General features: G+C 39.1%; 1 protein-coding gene across 5 annotated transcripts in view; it reads right to left on the bottom strand.

The window, feature by feature from the left end:
• Positions 1-1,557: 1,557 nt before the first annotated feature.
• Positions 1,558-24,501, bottom strand: part of LOC121942853 (leucine-rich repeat and fibronectin type III domain-containing protein 1-like protein) — a 527,737-nt gene continuing 504,793 nt past the window's right edge. For 4 of the 5 annotated variants that reach the window (XM_088079341.1, XM_088079340.1, XM_088079339.1 and 1 more), the window contains 2 exons: positions 9,312-9,361; positions 1,558-3,019 (listed from right to left, as the gene is read on the bottom strand). The gene's annotated coding sequence lies outside the window, so the exon portion shown is untranslated. The remainder of the gene's footprint in view (positions 3,020-9,311; positions 9,362-24,501) is intronic. The other variant, XM_088079343.1, reaches the window with a different exon arrangement.

The following is a 24,501-nucleotide window of genomic DNA, read 5'->3' on the forward strand; positions in this document are numbered from 1 at the left end:
TCATCATTAAAAGTTCTCTGTTGGGAAATGGAAGCATCAAATCAGGCAATCTGAAATCATTTATCACAGACTAAGCACGACACGGCAATTCTGCTTCTGCATTTAACAGTGGCAATCACAATCAGTTGTTTGTTTAAAACACAACACAGAAACTGTTGTCAGTGCAATGAAACATGGCCATGCAAATGAGCCAACAACTAACAATACAAATCAGGTTTGAACATAAAAGAGCTTTGTTTTCAGAAAAGAACATGATCATTTCTACCACTGACTACTGATTTTTAAGCTTTTGTGGCGCATGTCCAAATTTGCAGTTGCAATTTGCAATTTAGCAAACTCAGGCTTCACAGAATGCTGCTATAAAGGAAATAGAATATTTTGGGAATTACGGTTATTTGGTTTCTGTTCGAGAAGAAGAGAAGATTGACACTGTATGTTTCTGAAAACCATGGATATGTTACAATTTTACATTCCATATGTATCACATCAATGTTTCTGAAGCGGCTTAGGTCTCATTTCATGTATGAGCTGACTTAAGCCATCATCAGCAGGTGAAGGCGATGCTGGATGGCATGAGACCTGGGCAAGACAGTTGCCAAGCTGCAGAACACTGTTTAAGATGTACAGTGAGACACTGCATTATTTGCAATGGCAATTGTAGCACCACAACCAGGGTTTTTAATGATACATCACAGCATTTTTAGCTGCCATTTTTTTTAACAAGACATTGCTGCATTTTCAGTGGCCATCGTAGCATTAAAAAGTGAGTGTTTTCTAATGAGAGATCGCAGCATTTTCAAAAGCAATTATTACACCCAACCTGGGTGTTTTTAAATGAGCTTTCGCAGCATTTTCAGCAGCAATTGTGGCACCAAAAGCAGGTGTTTTTTTTAAAAAAAAGTTGCTGGGAACTTGCTGTATTTCATGTTGAATGTTTCAGTTTTGATTAAACATGCTAAAAGCATTTAAACAAAGTTTTATGTTGGAGTTCATTATTTTCCAAATTCTTAAGTTTGACAGAAAGATTTCCATTGTTATTGTAAATGCATACCAGTTCCAAACATCAGTTAACAGTCTCATTAACTACTAATAATCCATATTGGTATCGCCACTGAAAAACATTAACGGTCGACACCTTGTTTCATCATATCCGTTACATAATAACATACAAATGTTACATTTCTGCGGTTTGCAGAAATGCACAATGCCAACATTTATTCAGGCGACTGGTTGAGAATAGACTAGCTCATAATGAAGACTGTAAACATCTAGCTTGGCTATTTTTCACAAATACACCTACAAGCGCCTCTAAAGTTCTCTAGTTAACCCGTATCTTGTCCGTTTAACAGCACAAAAATAGAAAGCCATATTTGGTTCTTTAGTTCATGGTGTTCTGTGTAAAGGGACCTTTTTTTCATTTTATCTCAGCCTACAAGCAGACTGCACTGGCAACATGTCTGGTCTGAATCCTCCTCTGTCAAATAAATAATGTGCTTCTGTCAAAAGAAGATGATGCACAACATTCTGCTGAAATCAAAATAAGACAATCACCCGTTCCAAGAAAAATACCTTTTATTTCATTATAAATCCACATAATTGTATCTATGAAAGCATAAAATCCCCATTTCGCATGTTGTGTTTTTTTTTCTCCTTGTTGTGGTCATTTGTTTCGTTATATTCAAAGTAAATCATGGGTATCAAACCATCGAAGACTGTAAGGTGTATGTCACATACAAACACAGACACTGTCAAACGGCAAAGGGGGAGCAAGGTGGGGGAGGAACGGGGGAGGGACGGGACAGCGCAAGTTCTGCTGGCCATCTTTTAAAACCGCTTAATACATTTAACTATCTCAAGTGCCAGCCTTCAGTTAGAGGAACACCAATGGTCAAGTTCACCAGTGTTTCGTACAGGTACAGTTGCTTCCAGTGTCTAACAGAACATTGCATTTCGCCATTAAATGTAGAGCCGGACGTCTGTGCTTGAAGTTTGGCTTTGAATTAATCCTCGCAGGAGTTCCTCAAGGCTCCATTCTCGGGACGCCAAGTTTTTTTTTTTTTGTTTTTTTTTTTAAATACTCCGACATAGAGAGAACCAATCCACCATGGACGCAAACACACTTATTATTTCAACATTATCTAAATCATTCGCAGCCAGAAGAGTTTGATTGGTAATACTGGAGAGTATACTATTCAGTTGTTCATGAAAATGAGAGAAAGAGAGAGAGAGAGAGACAGAGAAAGAGAGAGAGAGAGAGAGAGAGGGGAGGTGAGGACATACGATTAAAGTGCCAGAGAAAGTCCCCGTTTAGTTTGACAGTTTGTTATTTCTGATGCTTTGAGACAAGACGTTGACAATGTGCTCGTATTTTCAATCCAAGGCCCAACATGAATTTTCTCTTTGACTGCTAAGAGATAACAGAGAGGTGTGCTTCTTGAAATCTGCATATTCTCCCGATATTGTGGTAATGCTGTCATAATACTGCAGTAATCCTTTGGCATATGACTGTATGCTGGGGAAAGAGAGGAGCGGTGCCACAGAAGCGTCAAAATCTAGAAGATCTCGGAAAAATGTCCTAAAAGGTGTTTTTTTGTAATCCGTTCAGTGTATTCCCAGAGCAGCATTTAGCGTCCCCATGAATCCTAACTGTCAAATGCAGAGGCTAAATCCACACGACACCCTTTAGAGCCCTGTCTGATCATTGGATAGATCCATCAGAAAAGAAGAAGAGATTCCACACCGTGTTCACTTGGATTCTCCAAGATTTCAGCCCCAGAAAAGCACCCAAGGTGAGTTCAGAGTGTAGAGTCTGACCTGTATCCAACATGTCTCATCCCAGCATCCTGCATGTCAACAGGAAGGCTGTTTTTTTCTCCTCTGGCTGCCTGCAGGATGCACACATCATGTCCCATCTGGTTCTGGAACGAGGTGGCGTCAGAGGGTCGACTGTGTCTCTGGGACTAACACCTTATCATCGGGACTCATTAGAAGGGTGCGACCGCGCAACCTGCTGGGGCATCTGAAGGAGACAAGAGAGGGAGACAGGGACAGATTGAGTGATTGATTGATTGATTGTATTCTTTAATTTAGAAACCTGAAACCTTGGCTTGATTTCTCTTTAAAACGTGGAAGAAAGTTACAAGTTACAAGAAAATTACCTCAAAGTACCTCAAGTTTGTGGAACACTTGCTGCCAAGTTGCTCATTGCATTATTAGCCATGTATTCAACAGAAACCAAACCAATTTGCTCAGGTTTCAGAGGTTTCAATTCAAGGCCTGTGAATGCAACACAACAAAACTGATGCTGTTCCAGGTTTCATGGTCCAGTAAGTGTTGTTAGTGAACTTTTTTCTGGAAGTTGTGGAAGAAGTGTTCTGATACTTTGCTTAACATAATCCATATCCCAATTTAAAAATACTCCATTACAAGTCTTACATTCATATGTATGAAAGTCTGACAGAAAAATATAATTTAACTCTTTGAAATCTGGATCATTAGTTTTCTTGGGCTGTGTTCACACCTTTCACTAGCCTTTAAAGTTTTTAAACTTTTTTGCCAATTTGCTCAGGTTTCGAAGGGTGAAGTACCAAAGGTAAAAAGTACTTGTAATGCAGGAAAATGGCTCTTGTTAGTGTTTCATCATAAGTGATGCATAAAAATCAGTAGCTTTTTAATGTGGTAGCCAGCAGAGACTTAAAGCAGCAAGTACCTACAGTGGTCAAATAAATGGAGTGCAGTAAATATTACAATATTTGCCACTGAAATGCAGTGTAGTATAGGTATAAAGTTGCAGTAATTAAACATTTCTCTACTATTTTCTGTACCACATTCTCACTCCCAACTTATCACATACTGACACTTGCGTCAGTCATGGACGCTGAGGGACAGCTGGTCAACTTAGGTTCATGTTTTCTCTTTTCAAAATAAATTTCTGTTTTCACTGGAAAGACAGTTTGCTCTCATTAAATGCATAAAATCTCTTTTCAAAACAAACTTATAACACTGGCAAAATAACTTATTTTATATGTTTACTGTCTTCGTTTTAGGCAACAAAAGCATGTGCTCAGGCTTAGAAAAAAACAGCACAGTTTGTGTACTGCCCTTGCAGCACACAATCTGATGCAAAGCTAGACAGCCAGTTAACATCTCAAAATTCCTCCAATAAACACACAAGGCTTGCCTTTCTTGCATATTTTTGAAGTCTTGATTTGGTAGAAAAATGTGTAAAACTGTAAAATTACAGAGAAAAAAGAAATCACTGAACAAGCATGAACATATCAATAAAGACAAAAAGTAACATTACTATGACATTGTGGATGTGTAAAAATATACTCTATAAGACACACAGCTGTGACCAAAGTTTGTATTCAGCCTGACCCTGTACTCTGTGTAATGGGGGCATTGTCAAGATTGTCTAACCAACAACATAATAAGTGAATGTTTGTAGTTTTTGCTGTTGCCAAAAAGTTGATTCTTTTGTAAATGGAGACTAATTGGAGACTGGCCTGATAATGTTAAAAACAGATAAACCTGAAAAGAAAAATGCATATGGACAAAGTACAAGCTATTTCCACTAGGTGCACTGTAACAATCAATGTTGTTGCCAATCACTGACATTCTCAGGCTGTGATTTACAAAAAAAATCTACTTAGCATGTAGTACATTGAAAATAATTAATTTTTGTGTCATTATTTTTAATCCAAAACACAGTGGCAACTCATTTAAAGAGTTAAAATTCTGAAAAGTAATCAAAACTTAATATTTAGACTTTTCGTGGGCCATATTCTTTCTTTTTGTGTACTTTTTTATTGCTTTTTTATATTTTATCATAAATTTTAACTAATTTATTGTTAATTTGTGGGCCATATCTTTCTAAGTTGCTCATTGCCTTTTCCTCATGTTTTTGAAAGAAATAAAAAAAATTCACTCAGTTTTCAAAGGGTTAACTTAAACTCATTATGATTACCTTTTTTTTTTCTCGCTCTTATCTCACCTAAAAGTGAACATGTTTTTCATTATGCGGCCTTATGTATAGTTCTTTCCAACATAGTGTGCAGCTAAATTGAGCATTTGCTTGTTCTATACTTTTGTATCTCGAGACATCCCATTGTTTGGACGAAAGAAGACTGCAGATATCCTCCCCCACCCTTTCCTGAATCACAGAAAAAACCCACAGTATCTGCAGGGGTCTAAAAAGTTGTTTTTCAGTCCTGATGAGTCAGTGACTGCTCGACCAGCTACTGAGATTCCAGACTTTAAAAACCACTTCCTGCCTATACTTTGCTTTGGAAACTACCCCCTTCACACCCACAAAATCTTTTGTACTTGAAACACAGACGAATAAATGGGCATCGAAGCACTTTTCTTTGTCTGCTGAATAAAGCAGATGGTAAAGCTGTACTCCAGTGCATGATAAGATACGACTAATAAAAAGGTACAGGAAAATAAAGTGCTTCAGTCAAAATATTGCCAGCAGGGGGCCCTCGAAGTGCGGTAAATGCAAATGACAATATAATCATTATATATCGCACACTATATATACATGTATATACAAATCCAACAAGTGATCTTTGGGGAAAAGGAGTGCTTTAACTCTATGAAACTGGAGCAAATGGTATTGATTTCTTGCAAAAACATGGGGAGAAACTTGAATTGAAAAAGAAGTATAGATTTTTAAAATAATTTTTGGAATGTAATTTTAAATATAGAACTTTAATTAAAAAATGCAAACAGTTTTCTTGACAGTTTTCCTTTTTTTCTTTTTTAAAATTGTACCCTTTTTTATAAAGTAATTTTCATGTCAGTTTTTCGTCACCCTTTACCAATTTCTGGCAATTCGTGGGACATTTACCGTCAAGTTGGTCATTGCCTTTTTGTCCACGGTTCCTAAAGAAATCAAACCAATTTGTTGAGGTTTTTAAAGAATTGGCCAATAGTTGTTGGTTTCCCACTGTGCAACAAAAGTTGTTTACAAATTTGACAAGTGAAAATTATGCATAATGTAGTCTCGAGTGTTGTTTCATTAAAAACAAATGCAGTAAAAGTCTATAATTATTCGGATGGGACACTCCATCAGTCAGCCCGATCACCCGGCATTGCGCAATTCTGCAAACCACAAATACATTCCATTTACATATTTTTATATGTTTCTAAAAAAAGTTTCTGAAAAGGTGACTTTGTCATTGAGGGGAGGGTGGATGGCGTGTTATCTCGGCAAGATGCCTGCCAAGTTGCAGACCACTGTTTGAGACCAACAAACAATAACACCGTTGATGATTTAGTGAGTTATCGCTGTGTTTCTGGTGACTTTTTAGCCAACGAATGTGGGTTTTGATGCAGGGATAGTGCCATGAAAAGGTATTGTTTTTTATAGAGAAGTAGCTGCTTCTCCTGTAGGGATTGTGCCCCCAAAACTAATATTTTAAGCCTTTTCCTAACCATAACCAAGTGTTTATGTGCCTAAACCTAACCACACATTAAGCAAAGTGTTGTTAAAACGTGAAGTTTTAACGCATCTGCTACATAATGCAAATGTAACATATCTGTCGTTTGCAGAAATGACAATGCTAAAATGTATTCTGGCCACTGAGTTCATAAAAGAACCAAAACATTATCATCCCAAATATCTCTGCTTGGTCAGAGCTGTTCACATGTACATGCACATGCACTTGCACATGTGAACTGCTGATGTTCCAGAACGACGTGTCAATTAACAGCTGTTAAATGTGTCTCCTGTCACCTTGTATTTATTTATTTGCGCAACCTTAGCATGTGGTTACCTTTAGAAAAGACATCATGGTTTGGCTCAACATTAATACAGGAAACAAACAGCGGGCTTCCAGGTGAAAATCCGGGGTTTGTTGGACCATTGACCGCACCTCCTGCCCACCCTATAGGGACTTTCCAGCTCCTTATATTATGTCATTATTGGCATTGTTTCAAACTAATGCCATCCAGCGGCATATCGTACCGTTGCAACAGGTTCCGAGCAGCTGCATTGTAAACTGATGCCACCCGCAAGCATGTTATACCACTGCAACAGGTGGCTTTTGGCATCACACCAAACACCAAAATCACACCAAAATCACCAACCAATTAATTATGTTTGACGAGTTTGGAATTGAGAACACCCTAAAGTTGCTATTTTGATCAAATGTCCAACATGTCAAAGTCCTGTTGAGCAACTAATCATTATTAAACTCCTGGATCAATATAAAGCTCTACATTAAAGCCCCGTGTTTTGAAATGATTTAGTGTGCAGATTAATACAAAATTAATCACATAGCCATATATACATCTGATGTAATGATGCAGATTAAAGAAAACATGGCACCGAAGTTTGATTATCACTCGGTAAGCATCACACTCATTACGAAGCAGCCAATTAAAAGAGGTTAATAAGAAAACAAGGGTCAGCAATCACTCTTACATGTAAATTTATGCTTAATGGCTTTTGATGGAAGAGTAAAAACAATGCCAGTGCTTGCTGAGAAAACACAAGAATTATAAACAAGCATCAGTTAATGTATTCACACATTAATATAAAGCAAGGTCTACAGCTGTAATTTGCTCTACTTTTGTAGTGCTTTGCTCAGCAGCAGCAGATTTGATCCTCAGCAGTTTGTTTCACTGCATCCAAAGAAATGAGCCTGTCGAGTGTCTGCAGACACGAGATGATGGAGAGGAGGAGACAGAAGGGTGTGGAGAGCAGGTGAGGAGGTGAGGAAGGACAATGGGAGTGAAAGGTAGGGAGACAAGAGAAGAGCAATGAGGGGATGAAAATAGATGAGGTAAGGAAGAAGAGAAAACACAGGGATGAGAAGAAGTAGAGGAACAAGAAAAGTAAGTTAACCCTTGGGCCCCTGCTTTAATATTGTGCACACTTGTATTGCTCTGCTCACAAAATGCGTTTTCAAAATCAAGCTTTAAAAAAAATTACACTTTAATATTATTTTCTACTTTCATTGAGTTAATTTTTTAACCAGCATCAGTCCTATTCATAAATATCAAATATTCATCAATTTTCACAATTTTAACCCTCTAAATGCCAGGTTTTTGTCATGATGCCACTATGTTTTTAGTTGAAAACAAAAACACAAAAAAGAATTAAGTGTTTCTTTTGTGTGTGTGTGTGTGTGTGTGTGTGTGTGTGTGTGTTTAAATTAAAAAATTAAATTAACACAGTCTGGGATGTGTTAATGATGAGCAGCAACACTAATTGTGACAGTGCACCTAGAGGAAATAGCATAAATTTTCTCCATATGCCAAATATGGTAAAAACAAACAAGCAAAAAAAAACCAACAACACCAAAAATCACCACACCATCAGATGGAAAGCGTAAAAATGACAAATGCCAAGGAAAAAGCCCAGAAAAAGACACCCAGAAATAATACAATGCATGTTTTTATGCTTTGATGGCTGTGGGATCAAAAATGCCAGTATGAATGGGTTTCAGTGGAACATTTTTTTTTTGACTTAACAGTATGAATGTAACAATTTCGTTTCCACAGTGTATTTTAGACTTATTGTTGGAGTTGAGCTGGAAATTCCAAGATAAACAAAAATACATAGTCTCACCAAAATGTATGCCATATGCATGAACACAGCCAAAATGATCAAAAAATGAAGAATGAAAAGCGGTTAAAATGCACCAAACAGTCCCTAAGGGTTAAGGATGAGTAAAGGAGGAAGATGAAGAAGAGGAGAGAACAGACAGACCAGAGGAGGAGGAAAGAGGAGAGAGAAGTTGGTGAACAAAAAGGAAAGAAAGAAGGAGGGAGGAGAAAACCAAGGAACAAAGACTGAAGAGAGGGGAGTCAAAAAGTGATAAAATAAAAGGAGAGAGCGATGAGGAAGTGATGGAGAAGTAAAGAGGAAGAGAGGAGGACTGGATGAGAATGCTTACATAATGGAAGAGAGCTTACATAATGGAGCAACACCAATCTGCATACTGAGCGGGATCAGGCCATTATATAATGGCCCAATAAAGAGGAATAATGTTGTTTACTAAGGCAAGGCGATATTTACAGAGCACTTAGAGGCAGTCAGACTCCAGGCCTGCTAATGGCTGCCGACTGCTGCTCTCTTCCCATCTCTCCTTCATTCACTCTCTCTCATCATCCTCTGTTTCTTCCTCCCTGTTAAATATGCTTGGCGTGTTTCCACCCCTCACTCCTCCCTCAAGATGTTCTGTTGGAGCTTCTCTGGTGGAACAACGAGTGGTTACCCTTTCACCCGTGTCTGTGTGTGTGTGTGTGTGTGTGTGTGTGTGTGTGTGTGTGTGTCTGTGTGTGTGTGTTTGATCTCTCACCTCTTCCACCTCCTCTCTCTCCAGCGTTGTGAAGCTGAATGTAAGTAAATCTGAAAAAAAAACACACATAACCGAAAAAAAACATAATAAAAAGATGGAATTACAGCTTAGACTAGGAGTTGACCGATATAGGTTTTTCAGGGCAGATAATGATACCTATTATAGGTAATTAATGAGACCGATATTTGAAATCAAAATCTTTTCATCAATACTTAGAATTTGGGATATAACAAACATTATCATAAAAACTTTGTCTAAATGCCTATAGTAAATGTTAAAACTAAAACGCTCAACATAAACAAGTTCCCAGCAACTTCTTTTTATAACGTCAAGTGAAAATCTAAATTAAAAAATGAATAAATTAAAAATAGCTCTCTGTGGTTTTACAGTAAGTTCCTCCTCCCGATTTAGAAAATTGGCAAAATGCCAAATATCAAAACCAATAATCTGCCAGGCCGATAATGTGTCGACCCTTAGATAGACTGACAGACAGATAGACAGACAGAGAGAAAGAAAAGCCCCTTTTATACTGCCTCTTCAAGGCGTGAATTTCACGCAGTTCTTCCACCGCCATCTGTATTAAAGGTACAATCTTGGAATGAGGGAAACAGAGCTGTGTCATCTTTAAGCCAGCCTCTGCAGTAGGATAAGCGCCAAAACAACATCTGTTAGCAGCTAACTTAAATAAGCAGAACAATGCCTGAAAATGTCCCAAATTGTAAAAACAATTACGATCTCCGAGCACAGGACGAGATTAGCTGCCATATAATAGGGACAACTCCGGGATGCCGGTATGCTGTCTAAAATCACACAATGAGGAAGCGTGGTGAAGCTATTGTTTGATTCTGTGTAGAAATGCAAAGGCGACATAAAGAGGGAAATTTGTAGTGTGATCTCTGTGTAAAAAGGCTAACAAGAAAGACATACAGGGACACAGCTAGCCTGGCTTTGTCCGAATATAACAAAATCCACCTTCCATCATTTGAAGCTATCGAAATCGGTAGACTAAATGTTGGCTGTATGTTCCTGCAAACCACAAATAAATTACTTTTGTACGTTCCTATTTAATTTTTTTATTTTAAATGTTCTTTATAATAGGCATATCATACTGCTGTCAGAGATGCCTCTTTGTGTCTGTATCTTACGCCAAAAACATCTGTAATCATATTTACATTTATTTTCTTGTGCAACTAAAACACATGGTTTGGTTCAAAAATAATAAAAAAAAAAACATCATGGTTTGGCTTTACATTCATACAGGAAGTGGACAGCAGGCTCCCAATTGAAAGTCCATTGTTTGTTTTGACCAATCCACCGTCGGTGTCTGACGCCAAAAACTGCTGATCCCTCCTCCCCTTCTCTCCCCTCCTCTAATATGAATTCTCACAGCTGGAAAGTCAGAAGATTTTTCTGAATAAATCCAGAACTATTTTCATACACAAATCAGCGGACTCTCAGCAACCTCAGAAAATAGTTTCCTTCCAGACTATGCACTCAACTTGCTGATTCTCATACAAATAACCCTTTGAAATCTGGATCAACATCAGTTTTCATGTGCTACATTAAGATGCCTTATACAAGCATTTAAAGCTTTACAACCTTGACAGATGACAAGAAAATGGCCTTAGCTAAAAAAACAAAACAAAAAAACAAAAAAAAGAGAGAGGGAAAAGCATTTGAAAATTATCAAGTAACTAGAAAGTCAAAACTACATTTATTATTGTAATTATAATTATGCACAAAAAATTAGGTTACAGAGAAAATAAATTATTATTATTATTATTATTAGCCATCCATCCATCCATTATCGTTTGCTTATCCGAGGCCGGGTCGTGGGGGCAACAGGCTAAGCAGAGCACTCCAGGCATCCCTCTCCCCAGCAATGCTTTCCAGTTCCTCCTGAGGGACCCCAAGATGTTCCCAGGTCAGACAAGATATGTGATCCTTCAGGTGTGTTCTGGGTCTGCCCCGTGGCAAACTACCGTTGGACGTGCCCGGAACACCTCCAGAGGGAGGCGCCCAGGAGTCATCCTGATCAGATGCTCGAACCACCTCAATTAGCCCCTTTTGACGTAAAGGAGCAGCAGCTCTACTCCGAGCTCTTCCCGGATGTTGGAGCTCCTCACCCTATCTCTAAGGCTGAGCCCAGCCACCCTCCAGAGGAAGCTGATTTCGGCCGCTTGTATCCGCGATCTCATTCTTTCAGTCACTACCCAGAGCTCATGACCATCGGTGATGGATTGGAACATAGATGGACTGGTAAATCGAGAGCTTCGCCTTCCGGCTCAGCTCCTTCTTTACCAAAACAGTCCGATGCAACTCCCGCATCACTGTGGATGCCGCACCAAACGGCCTGTCTATCTCACAATCCATTCTACCCTCACTCGTGAACAAGACCCAAGATACTTAAACTCACTGCTTGGGGCAGCAACTCACTCCCCACCCAGAGGGAACAGTCCGCCGTTTTCCAGCAGAGAACCATGGCCTCAGATTTTGAGGGCCTGACTCTCATCCCGACTGCTTCACAGTCGAGTGCAAACCGCCGCAGTGCATACTGGAGGTCACGGTGTGATGGAGCGAGCAGAACCACATCATCTGCAAAAATCAGAGATGCAATTCTGATGTCCTCAAACTGGACCTCTTCCTACCCCCGGCTGGGCCTTGAATTCCTGTCCATGAAAATCACAAACAAGGGAGACAAGGGAAAACCCTTGCAGAGGCCAACACCAACTGAGAATGTGTTTGACTTCACGCCGAGTACCGAGCGGGCACAGGTCTGACTTTGGTTATACAGGTTACGTTATTATTATATTGTCTTATTTATTGTCATGTACCTCTACTTTTACTGTATTTGTACATGATTATGTATGTAGGTGTCTTCTTTAAATGTTCTCTCTATTGTTTGGATTGTGTTAATATTCAGATGTATTTATTCTGTCTTCTTCTTTTGTCATTCTTGGGAGTACGTTTCCGAGCAAGTGAGTGATCTATGTAAAAGTTTTAATACTGCTGTTTCTGGTTTATGAAAGAAGTAATAAAAATAAAAATGAAAAAAAAAAATTAAAAAATCAAGTTTGAAAAGTCCAAAGTGACTTCTTCATGTGGCTCATGTTGTCCAACCAAAACTTTAATTTACAGTGATATGAAACAGCAAATCCTCACATATAATAGTAAGTAATTAGGAATAAACAATAAAGAAACAATAATCAATGATAAAAGTAATTTATATAGATACTCAGTGAGCTGTAAATCTGGGCTCCAGCTTTCTATTTGCAGACTTCTCCTCATCTTCACATCCAATCTCCTCCCAATCCCTCTTTCATCCCTCATCCACCTCCCCCACATCCACGAGTTTTCATTTTCCCTCCATCTCTCTTTATCCCTCCATCTCTTCTTGTCAATAACAGTGTCTCGGGGCTCAGTGACTCATCTGTACTTCTCTCTCTGTTTGCTTGGCTGTGTCTCTCTATTTTTCTCTGTCTCACTAACTAAATATAAGTCCATAATCCTCCCTTCTTTCTTTCTCTCTCTCTCTCTCTCTCTCTCTCCCTTTGTCTTTCTCTGGATGTCTCTCTCTCTCCTTCAACAGACCCACAATCCGCCCGTCTGTCCCTCTTTATCTGCCTCTCCACTTCCTTCCCACATACACTCAGGTCTCTCTCAGATGGAGATTAAAATGACTTTGACTTTGTTTTATTTTAGTCAAAGGGTTTATAAGGGGCCACTGGCGATGTTATGCTGCAAATGATATTCAAAGGCCTCCTCGTAAAAATAGATATCAGGAAACAGCAGAGCCTGTGTTGGGATTTCACTGCTTTCTGTTTACGAGATTTATTTAGAGCACGCAGCTGTGTAGAAAAGTGTGAAACTAAACTACTTTGGATATATAAACACGTAGATAAATACTTTTATAAGCTTTTTCAGAAATTCATCATGCACCTCGCAGCAACGGGCAGATAAATACACCAATATAAACTTCAAACCTTATTCGCTTATTCTGTTATGATGTTGGCCTTGTATGTTTCTGCAAACCACCGATATGTTACATGTGTACGTTTCTAATTACATCAATGTTCCCAAAGGGACGCAGTTATGATCACATGCATATGAACGGACTTTGTCATAGAGGAATAGAGGGCATTGTGGATGATGTGTCAACAAGGAGAGGTGCCTGCCAAGCTGCAGATCACTGTTGAAGACCAACAAATAACAAACCATGTTGTGTTTTGGCAACCAATCACTGTGCTTCCTACCAGAATGGTGCCACAAAAAGTGGGTATTTTAAGCCAAAACATGATCTTTTTCAACCATTACCAAGTGATTTTGCACCTAGCGGTAACCACTCCGCTCCGTCAGTGACCTTATGTATCTACTTCTAAAGTTTTAGGTATCCTTCTGTTTCAGCTGTTTATGCTCTGCTATGCCATCACCTGCAGTGTTATTACGACCCTGTCCATGAGCATTTCATACGCATGTGACCAGTTCCGTTTGGCCGCGTTCTCAAGTGATGCCACCCATATGTGCTGCATGTGAATGTGCCCGGTGCCCTCCGGCCGTCTGCCAGCTACAATAACAATGCCACTGGTTTCGTCCAACAGCTTTCTCATCTGACGCCTCGTTCTTTTTTTGGCATCAGGCTCATACACCAGAATCACTGACTGAGCTGCACTAAGTGACGAGTTCAGAGTGAGAATGGGTTGCACATGCTGGAGTGGCATGATGCAGGCTTTGTTTGGTTCAGTATAAAATGCAAAGGCGGCATAAAGACGGGACTTCTTAGCGCTCTGTGAAAAACAGGCTATGGGCGGTGTACAGTAGGTGATCACAACACTGTGTCCTAGTGCTCTCACTTCAGATAAAAGGGTCAAACTGGAAACTTATTTCTTAAGCATCAGCATATATATATAAAACATGATGTACATGCTGATACAATATGCAATGCAAAATCATGCATGTGCTCTGTTTTGCCTCTTATAGGATTAGAAACAAATGTGATGGCAGAAGGAGAATGACGGAGAGAGGAGGCGAGGAAGCATGAGCTAGCACAATGAAAATGACCTATATGATTGTTGTCACGGCTGCTGCAGGCAGGGCTTCTCAATTTCCAAACTTATACATACATATATTTGATGTGTGTTATTTTATCAGCTCTGATGAACACACTGTTGAACAAATAAAGTTATTTTTTTGTGGGAGGAAAAGATAAAGACAGTTTTTTTCTGTTGAATGACCAAAGGAACACTCCCTAAAACCTTTAGAAATCTTGATGAATACGTCGTATCTGAACATACTGGCTTTACTAATTTATATTTCCCAGCATTCTCCAGTAGCAGACTGGTGGGTAGCTCCCAGTGAGAACGTGTGACTGCATGAATGTGAATGACGGTGTTCTTTTTCTCTCCTCGGATACGAGGGTAAAAATAAAAGCCACTGCATGATGCGACCAGCAGGTGTCACTGTGACTCTGCGCGGCGCCGCTGCTTGCCGGCCTCAGTGGGAGCTCTGTGGCAGTCGCTAACAGTTTAGTCACTGTGCCATCGTGCTGCTTGGTGCCAGGCGCGGATAATAAAAGCACACTGAATGAGGCCCTGATGCCTCGTGGCTTTACAGAGCGCACAGCGATGCTATCTGCCAGTGTCTGCCTGTGACTCTCCACCCTCTCTCTCCTTCTCTGTGGTAATCGCTGAGGTGGGATGGTGGGTTTGTATTGGAGGGAGCCAGCATGTGGTGAATTAATGTGTGTATTTTGTTGTGCGGTGAGGTGCTTCTTGTGCTCATGTGTCTGTGTGCGCTGTTGGCGGGAACTTCATATCTGCAAAAGGTCATCTCTGTAGGAAAATCAAGAGTCCTTCAGATACATAAACATATCTTCTCTCTATACCTAAATTCTCTGAACTCCATTTACCACAGTTTATTACTTAACAGCACAGAGCATTATGTTCTGTACAATAATGCTGCCGGCCCTGCACACATTAATACAAAGCTATTGATGGGATCTTATCTCCATATTTATGCAATCTCATTACAGTAAATAAGGCAGAGTACCAGTGTTTACACTTATAATGTTTGCACTGAACGAGTGAAAAAAGCCTCTATGTGTGCTGCTCCCTCTGATATTAATCTGCCTCTTTGTGTTTTTATTTTGGAGCTGATTCTGAAACATTTCTGAATGTCTAATTCAATATTTTGAATGATTTTGTCTTTCTGAAACATCGATAAATGGCATGTTAAGGTTAGGGAAAGATCACTGTTACTATTAATAAACTCAAATGATAAATAGCACATCTATAATGGGACAAAGACTCAAGTCTCTCACAATAAAGTCCAACACATTCTTATCCCAACTCGTCACATGGTGCGGCTCTCTCAGTGACCTTCTGACCATCTGCTAGTGTCGTTTTAGGAATCCTTCTGCGTGAGTTGTTTACGCTCCAGGATGCCATTACCGTGATGTCATCAAATGCAGAAGGTGGAATGAAGTAGCATGATCCTTATTTTTGCACATCACATGGCAACCAACAGAACCATCACGATGTTTAAGATTAGCCAAGAAAGTCACGGATGGTTAGGTTTAAAAAACCTCACATCCACACGGGAAACGAACTCCAGATTCCCGCACGAAAGTCAGCTGATAAGTGTACTAACGCTACTTATATTATGTGGTTACTGACAGCATTATTATCCCACGCTGTCCTTTAGTGTTTCATGCACATGCGACTGGTTCCGTCCGCCTATGTTCCCAAGTAACGCTGTCTGTGTGCGATGCATGTGGATAAACTCGATGCTGTCTGGTGGCATATAACAACAACGCCACCTGTTCTGTTTAAGCACGTTCTCATCTGATGCCAAGCCATGTTGAGGTTTAACGTACGCCAAAAGCACTGACAGAGCAGAACTATTTGACGGGTTCGGAATGAGATCGGGCTGTAGAATCGAAAAATGCTACATTTCTGAACTCCACAACTTTCCTGTCTTGCTACATAAAGGACACACGACTTCCCTGGGTTGACTAAGCACTGACATTACACCTAAGTTGTGATGTAAGGAATCGTCCCATGTAGCCTGATTTCTCAAGATACTAGGTTGGGTTGGGTTGGGTTAGACAACTACAAAGTGGTCTGATTAACTATTGAAAAAGTGAACCATTGTTATCCAGCCAAATTGCCTGAGAAAAATGTTGGCATTGTACGTCTCTGCAAACCTTGGATATGTTACATTTGTATGTTATTATGTAGCAGATAGATTGAAACTTTATGTTTCAACAGCACTGTGGTTAATGTGCGGTTAGGTTTAGGCTTATAAAACACTTAAGAATAGATAATGTTTTAGCTTAAAAAAAAACAACAGTTTTTGGGCACACACAAGTTTGATGCCTTAAAAGCCGTTGAGAATGCAGTGATGACTCGCCTTATTGGAATCTGACTGTTTTCCATTATTGGGGTTTAATCTGTTTTTAGGTCTTTTTTGTATGTATTGGAGATTACTTCTGTTCTCCATTAACCTTAATTTAATACAACTTAAAACATGGGTGATGCAGACTGATGATGGGTTTTAGTATAAAGTTTTTTGATATAAAGAATCTTGATATGATGTTTTTTTATCAAATGAGATATGTTTGATGTTTTGTAATATGGCCTTGACATCACTGTTTTTCTTTCCCGATGTACTTCTATGTATTTTCTATATAATTTATTCAATTGCTGATTGTCAATAGTTTAACCACCTTTAGTGGTTCAGATGGTTAACCACACCTGCCACCATAGAGCTCGTCAGCCTATTGGTGTGCATGAAGTATAAATATAGGTGTGGTTTCATCTTTTCAAACATTTTGACTTGACGAAGATTCAAGCAGGCTCAAAACATTGTCTTAAATAAACTTGTGTGGCATGGAGTAAGTGTGCAGGTGTCACCTTTTTTCCTCATGATGCTACAAAACACCGAAGTCTAATGCTGTAAGGTTGGAAATGCAGCAATGACTCACTTAATCACAACTGGTTTTGTTATTTGTTGGTCCCTAAAAGCCCTGACACACCAAACTGATATCAGAGAACCAGCGGCGGTGAGAGCCCCCTGCTGTGTCACCTCACATCGTTGTATCTCGGCCAAAAATATGAACACACCAAATCGGCTGCCAACCAGCACGTACATTCTGCACCTGTGTCAGAGGACTCATCCTGTTGAATCATCGGATCTTAGAATCTTAGATTCTTATTTTTTTCCACACACACGTTCATTTTTGCTGTCTGTATAACTTTACGAAATTGAATACACAGCTGATTCTTGCTTTTAATATTTTACATGTTCTAGAGGTATATACCTTGCTTTGCTCTCTAGTAACAAAGATACAGTATGCTGTAGCAATGAATCACACATGACAGTAGAGGATTACATCAGGCATGGCTGACTTTAGCTCTTGTTGTTGTTGTTACCTTTTTCACTTCTGTTTGTCTTCTCCTGCACTGATCTTAATAGCCAATCAGAGGGATTTCCATAGCCACTGCCGATGATTTAACAGGATGAATCGGTGAAAAAAACAAAAAAGATGAGGGTCGACAAGGGCCACAGATGCTCACCAACGGCCCAACTTTGACCCACAGGTGACCATAGGCTCGGTGTTTCCTGGCCTTAACAGCAGTCTGCAGTTTAGCAGTCGTTGCTTAGGTGACAACAATCCAACATCCCCTCTACCTCCCGATGACAAAGTCTGACTTTAGAAACAATATGATATGTATGAAACACAAATATAACATATTTGTGGTTTGTAGAAATGCACAATGCCAGCATTTTCCTTTAGTGACTAGGCTGAGAAAAAAACATGATCAACATTTTTTTTTTGTTGCTGTCTTTCTTTTGGACTGCGTCGACATCTGGTGACACTGACATGCTTTCATTATTCGGGGCACTCTGCTCTCCTAAACACCATTCTACAGAGCACTTTTTCCTTGGACCACAGACAGAGGGGAGAGTACTTTTTACAATTTATGCTGTTTTTTGGATGAAATATTCCCTTAAGTGGGACTCGTCTTCTTTTTTAAAGTCCTTATAGCATCAATCGTAAATTCTAGGGTGAAAACCTTGTTTGTGGTTAGGATAAGTCTCCAGAAAATGAGCGTAAGTCAACGTTATGTCCTCTGAAGTGATGGAAATATGACTCTCTCTGTGTGTGTGTGTGTGTGTGTGTGTGTGTGTGTGTGGCAGGAGAGGGTACTGATGGCATTTCGAGGAGCGGTGAGTCAGGCTAACCAACAAACACCAGCTCAGTTCATATGGATTGGAGAGAAAGCAGGCGCGTTGAGACTGCCTGGGTTTGTGTGTGTGTGTGTGAGAGAGAGAGAGAGAGAGAGAGAGTACGTATGTGTGTGTGTGCACGTATACTGTGTGTGTGGTAGATATTAAACCCACAACAAATGGCCTAAGGGCCAGCGGGGGCTGCTGAGATTGCTTCCATTGGAAAAAAAATGTGTGCAAGAGAGAGAGATAAAGTGTGTTGTGTGTGTGTTTGTGTGTGTGTGTATATATATATATGCATGGCAAACTGTGTGTTTTTAGATGGGATGTGTGTTATTACGGAAGGGAAAGGAGGGGCAATATGATGAGCAGATAAAAAGGATGTAATATTAAAGTGTGATAGAGGAATAGTTGGCAGTGAATGGATGACTGGAGAAAGAAATGACTGAAAAGCAAAAAAGGGATGAAAGAAAAATGAAAAAAGGAAGTAAGGAGGAGGGAGGAAAGGAGTCAACAGTTAAATCTTATAATTTAATGAGGGATCATGGAGGGTGGATAAAAGAGAGCAGAGGGAGAAAACAACTGAAGAGTGAAATAAGACCGTTGGAGAAGAGAGGAGGAAAACAACAGATGGAGAATGAACTTCTGGAGACAGAGTCAAGGATGGAAGAAAACAGAAAGAAATCTGTCGGATCACAGGAAGCTGTTCCTCCGAACCAAAACACATTTCATATTTTCAGAGTTTCCGGTGACAGGGTGGACAGGACTGAGTGGAAGGTAGATTGAAAAATAACCTCCAACATACTTATTTATATCTACTGAGGGACAGGAAGCAGTGGGGCTGACACCTCATCCACAGTAACAGAAACTAATCCAATGACAGGTATGAGCCTGTGGTACCTGTCTGCATTTCTTTATTGTTATTGTGTTAGCCCATATATAATATGATGTTTTTCATTCTAGATATTGCATTTGAAAAAGCCAGAGTCATATTGAAATATACATATTCACGGAAGAAGGTGTCTGTCTTTGAATGAAGCGAGTACCAGTCCCTGCTATAACCCGCTGAAACATCAGCGAATTGGCTTGATTTCTTTCAAAAAACATGGAAAGAAAGCAACCAAAGAAGAGATGACCCAAAAATTAGCAAGAAATTAGTTTTTAAAAAAAGAAAGAAAATGACAACGAGAAAATTACCTGACAATTAGTTAAAAAATAAAAAATAAAAAAGTGCTTTAAAAACTAAAATAATTTGGGAAAAAAATAATGAATGTAATTTTGATAATTATAAATATAGTTTTCCTTGGCTCTTTTCCTTTTTTTCCCTAGACATTTTCTCCTAGCCTTTTAATAATAATCTTCTAAATCTATTATTTCTATTGTAATTTTTGGGACACTTCTTACTAAATTGCTCATTGCTTTCCCCCCCCTGTTATTTAAAACAAAAAAAATGCACCAATTTGCTTTGGGTAAAGGGGGGTTTATATTTCTGCATTAAACTGATGCCATACATACAGCGTAGGTACTGCATAGAGTCCCGCCTACACTGCAGCCTAATGTGCACCTCCCCACAAATGTAACTACATGTTGCAAAGCAGACTCCCTGTTTATTTGTAAACTTACATCCATTTCCATTAGTGGAAACAAAGCTTTTATTTTCTTTATTTTACAGAAAAGAGAGTTTGGAGACTTATCAAGTCCTGGACCTGGTTGATGAGTTCAGTCAAACTTTACCGCACTTCACAGAAACAGGTGTACTTGCAGAGTGATGCAGACACAACGCACAAGTAAAAATACTCACAATGACGTAGGTTACGACGTCGAGCTTCTTCAAATCAACCTTCACAGGGTGAGCCTCAGGAGGGTTTTATTTTGGGTCTGTTTATAGACAAGAATGTGTTTAGGAGCCCAGTCAAATTAAACCATGGGAGTTCCTGACATAAAAATCATGTTGCTTCTATTTAATGACATATCCCAGGTTGTGCTAATAATAAAAAAATCTATTTTGCATGTATTATATTGAAAATAAGTCCTTTTTGGGGGGGGTCATCTAAAAATTGGCATTTAACTTGACAAAAACTGGCATTTAAAGGGTTAAAATTCTGAAAATAAATGAATATTTGATTTTCATGATTAGGACTTATGTTGGCTAAAAAATTAAGTCAATGGATGTGAAAAATATTTAAGTGTAATATTAAAGCAGGGGCCTAATATTTGACAAAATGTTATGCCACTGTTAATATTTATAAAGTTGATGCTGCAATTATAACAGAACTGCTGCCATTTTATCTGAATTTTAAACAGGCTTCCCAAGATACAAAACAACTCACACGTATCTCTGTTATCTTTATCTAAAGAATAATATCTGATCATTTATAGCTGGTATAAGTACAGTTTCCTTCAAACCCATTTCAAACATTTCCACTGCGAATCCAAAGAAACAGGAATTTTCAAACGGTGCTGAACTTTAAATACTGACAAAGGCTAAAGTAAAATCTGGTGTTACAGAAAAGATCTGTCCTCCGTCATGTTTCTGCCATGCTGCTTGTGAAATGAATCCAAAGCTTGCATGTGTCAGGTCACACAGGACATGTGAGCCACAGGCACAAATGACTCGTTCAGCCTGTTTTGTTAAACAGCGAAAGGAGCCGTTCGCCCCGACAGCATCAGTGTCACGCTCCATCCATTGAACTAGACACAACTCACAGAGATAAAAAAGAAAAGAAAGAGCTCATAAATTGTGTGAGGGGGAGAAAATCTTTGATAGATACCTTGTGATGGGGTATACATTGCACCTTGAGAGGGAAATTGGTAACAGAAATATCACAAGGTGAAGAGGAAAGCTATGGCGGGGGATAACAGACAGACAAAGTGACCTTGAACTCAGATATGAAAGGAGAGGAGAAGAGAGGGAAGGCATCAAAACAGAACAGCTCATTAAAATCAAACAAATGGCTGCAGGGAGGGAGGGAGGGAGACACTGAAAGGGAAACAAAACTCGTTTGCATTGAGAGGAAGAGGCAACAGGAAGTAACAGAATGTGTTTGCATAAGGTAGGGACAGGAAGTGATACCATACAATACATTACGGGACGATACATTATGGTATGATGCAATGCGATGCGATGTGATACGATGCGATACCATATGAAATTTGTCTTGAACTCAGATGCAGTGAGACAGGGACAGAGTAATAATGGATGATATGGTGAGAAAACCTGTATGTTTGTTTTCACTGTCAAATAATCTCTTGAGATTACAAGTCAGATCAATCAATTTACATATCAACTTTTCCGAAGCGATAGACTTTGTCGGACTTTGTCATCGGGAGGTGGAGGATATCGGTGGATGCAGTGTCACCGGGGAGAGACACCTGTCAAGCTACAGACCACTGTTCGAGACCATCAAACAACATGCTGGTTGTTTTTAACCTTTGAAACCTGAGCAAAATTGTCTTGCTTTCTTTCAAAACCATGAACAGAAGGCAGTGAGAAAAAAAAAAAAGTTACAAGAAAATGACCTGAAATTAGCAAAAGAAAAAGAGAGAAAGTAAAAAAAAATAATCAGAAAATGACCTATAAATGATTAATAAAAATAATTAATAATAATAATAAGAATAAGGTTTATGTTTTTCTGTAACCTTTTTTTGAGACATTATTCTAACAATCATAAATATAGTTTTGATATTTTTCCTGAGTTACTTGATCATGTTCTAAGCCCCCCCCCAAAGAAAAACAAACAAGGCAATAATCTGAAAAAAGATAACTGTAAAAAAAAAAAGGATAGATATTTTTATTCTTACATTTTCCCCTAAATTAAAAAAAAATCCCCAGTCCACTTATTTCCTGCAATTTGCAAAACACTTCTTGTCAAGTTGCTCACTGCCTTTTCCCTCAATGTTTCCAAAAGAAAGCAAAATGTGAAAAAATAGAAGTCCTTGTACTGGGGAGCTCCCATTAAAGGATTCTATTCTGCGAAAATAAGTGATGCTCCCCGGTGTAAGGACCTCTATTTTTTCACATTTTGGTTTATCTTGGATCCAGCACCCACTACGGGATGTGCGTGTCTTTTTTTGAATCTTTTTCCAAAAGAAAGCAAACTAATTTGCTCAGATTTCGAAGTTTTAATACTTGTGAAGGCGTCTAAATGCAACAAGAAAAGTGATGTTGATTCCAGGTTTCAAAGGGTTAACATGAAACAAATCTGACTGTAACCAGATAAATCTCAGTGTGTCTGCTCTTTGAACAGTGTAATTTAATGGTGAGTGCCTGTTCCTTTCAACCTATGGGAGCAGAACAACGTGCCTGCAACACCTAGGTGTGTGTGTGTGTGTGTGTGTGTGTGTGTGTGTGTGTGTGTGTGTGTGTGTGTGTGTGTGTGTGTGTGTGTGTGTGTGTGTGTGTGTGTGTGTGTGTGTGTGTGTGTGTGAGAGAGAGACTATTCAGGTGAGTGACTGTTCATTTAAGTGTGTTTTTAATGGAAGAGTGCTCAGTTGGTGCTCAGCCATGCAGGCTGAATGAACTCTGTCTGCATGGTTTACCAAAGCAGCCCACTGCCCGTCCTCTCTGTCACTTCCTCTCTCAGCGCTCGTCTGTTTTCAGATCTCAATTTCAAACAGACTTTAGATGACACACTCTCTCTCTCTTTCGATCATTCCTCGTCTCTTTGAGTGCACTACTGTGTGCTATATTTCACTGAATTCACATCTTACGGCAGCAGCAAAATAAACATGTGCAAAGTCTGTGAGCACACTAAAGGTCCCACCAGAGGTCCAGACCCCTGAACACAATGCTGCAGGTGTTGGGCCTTTATGAGCAGACCAAAACTGCACCTGAAAACCTAAAAGGTTTGTAGAGAGCAGCTAACTATGAATAGTTTGCTAAAATGTCTGCTATTTAAATTCGGAAAACATTATAAGAAAATTACATTAAATTAGCAAAAGAAAAAGAAAAAAAAGTAAAAGAACAAGCAGAAAATGACCTAAAAAGTACTAAGATTACAAGATAAGAGATTTTTGATACATAAAGAAATATACATATATAAATACAAAGGTATATAGGGATATATATGGAAAGTTGAATATGGTCTGAATCCCCCTTCACACAGATACTCTTGCATTATATATCTGTATATGTATATGAGCTACATTCATAAACCTAAAATTATATAATTAAAATTATGTTCTAGAAAAAAAACATGGATGTTCTTTTCAAAGACACATCAATAGCTTCTCCAGCCATCATGTCTGGCTTTTAAAGCCCAGACATGATCTTTTTCTAACTATAACCAAGTGGGTTTTTTTTTGCCAAACTTAACTTGACACTACAGGCAGAGCAGCTGCACTGAGGCCCAGTGATGTGTTGTGTGGAGTGAGGATGCTTGTGAGGATTCAAATTGCCTCATCAGAAATACACGTTGTTCAAAGAATAACTTATGTTAAATAAAAAATGTTGCTATTTGCTTTATGTCATCAAAAAGGCAAAACCCAACTCTGCCATGGTTTTCTGAGATAAAAAAAGAAAAATGTAGCAATTGATCTACAAAATGATATGCTTATTCTACATAAACTGTCAAATATGTAAATAGTATCTTATTTTCTTTGGTGTTTTTGTCATATTTAGATTTGTAATAATGATTGTTGGGTAGTATGGTAATATTGTCCAATGTCAGGTCTTCATTTGGTTATGTGGTGATACAATAAAAGGTAGCTAGTTCAGGCACCAAATCTGTCAGTAGGGCCCATCATAACATCATGCACTGGGGCCCGCTGTAACGCCACTGACCACACACCATAACCACAGTGCTGACATGTTAACAAAGTTTCAGTGTATCTTCTACATAATAATGTGCTATAGTAACATATATTCGTGGTTTGCAGAAAACGTACAATACCAACATTTTTTCTGGTGGTTGGATCGTGCATATTCGTGGTTGCCCCCCCTCACCTCCACCCGTCACCCCCA

The sequence above is a fragment of the Plectropomus leopardus genome, chromosome 6, assembly GCF_026936395.1.
Source record: "Plectropomus leopardus strain MGB_pleo_1.0 chromosome 6, ASM2693639v1, whole genome shotgun sequence".
Classification (NCBI taxonomy): domain Eukaryota; kingdom Metazoa; phylum Chordata; class Actinopteri; order Perciformes; family Serranidae; genus Plectropomus; species Plectropomus leopardus.